We start from the raw sequence: 720 nt of genomic DNA, 5'->3' as shown, positions 1-720 counted from the left end.
TTGCACAAGAAAGCAACAGACAGCCCAGTCCAAGAATTGAACTCATAATCTCAAGAGTGTAAGCCCAAATTTCTAACCATTGAACTTTGAGTATATATTTATTGGTATGTCGATTAAAGAGCATCCATACTAAATCCATCTTCTGTTTCCTTCATCAGTTATGTATATATATATATATATATATATGTATACATATATATATATATATATTATATATATATATATATACACACATATATATACACAAACACGTTTGTTTGTGTATATACATACACACATGTATGTATGTGCATGTGCTTACATATATATATATATATATATATAATACATACATTCAAACATACATACATATGCACGTACATACATGTGTGTATATATTCATTTGTGCATGTGAAAGCATAGACGAGAGGAATAGTAGATAAGGTGAGTGTATGGGTATGTATATGGCTGAGATATAAAAACAAAGTGAATGAGAGTGGGAGGAGAGAGAGATAGAGAGAGAGAATGAGTGAGAGACTGGGAGGAGGAGGAGGAAATTTGTTTTTCAGTTTGTGTTTGTATGGACATATGGCGGGCGTCAACACATACAATACACACACACACACACATATACTTTTTGTTGCTTTGAAACCGCAACCTGTTCACTGACAAAATTCCGTATATATTTCAAAGCAACAAAAATATTTTGATAAATTAAACTTAAATGTTGAAGTGAATCGA

At 31.4% G+C, this 720-nt stretch overlaps 1 protein-coding gene across 1 annotated transcript in view; it reads right to left on the bottom strand.

Moving 5' to 3' along the window:
- Nucleotides 1–720, bottom strand: part of LOC106882786 (acyl-CoA-binding domain-containing protein 5) — a 61,265-nt gene that overhangs the window by 53,843 nt on the left and 6,702 nt on the right. The window lies entirely within an intron of this gene.

Source organism: Octopus bimaculoides, chromosome 6, assembly GCF_001194135.2.
Source record: "Octopus bimaculoides isolate UCB-OBI-ISO-001 chromosome 6, ASM119413v2, whole genome shotgun sequence".
Classification (NCBI taxonomy): domain Eukaryota; kingdom Metazoa; phylum Mollusca; class Cephalopoda; order Octopoda; family Octopodidae; genus Octopus; species Octopus bimaculoides.
Note: the sequence above shows the minus strand (reverse complement) of the source record. Positions and strands in the feature narration are given on the sequence as shown.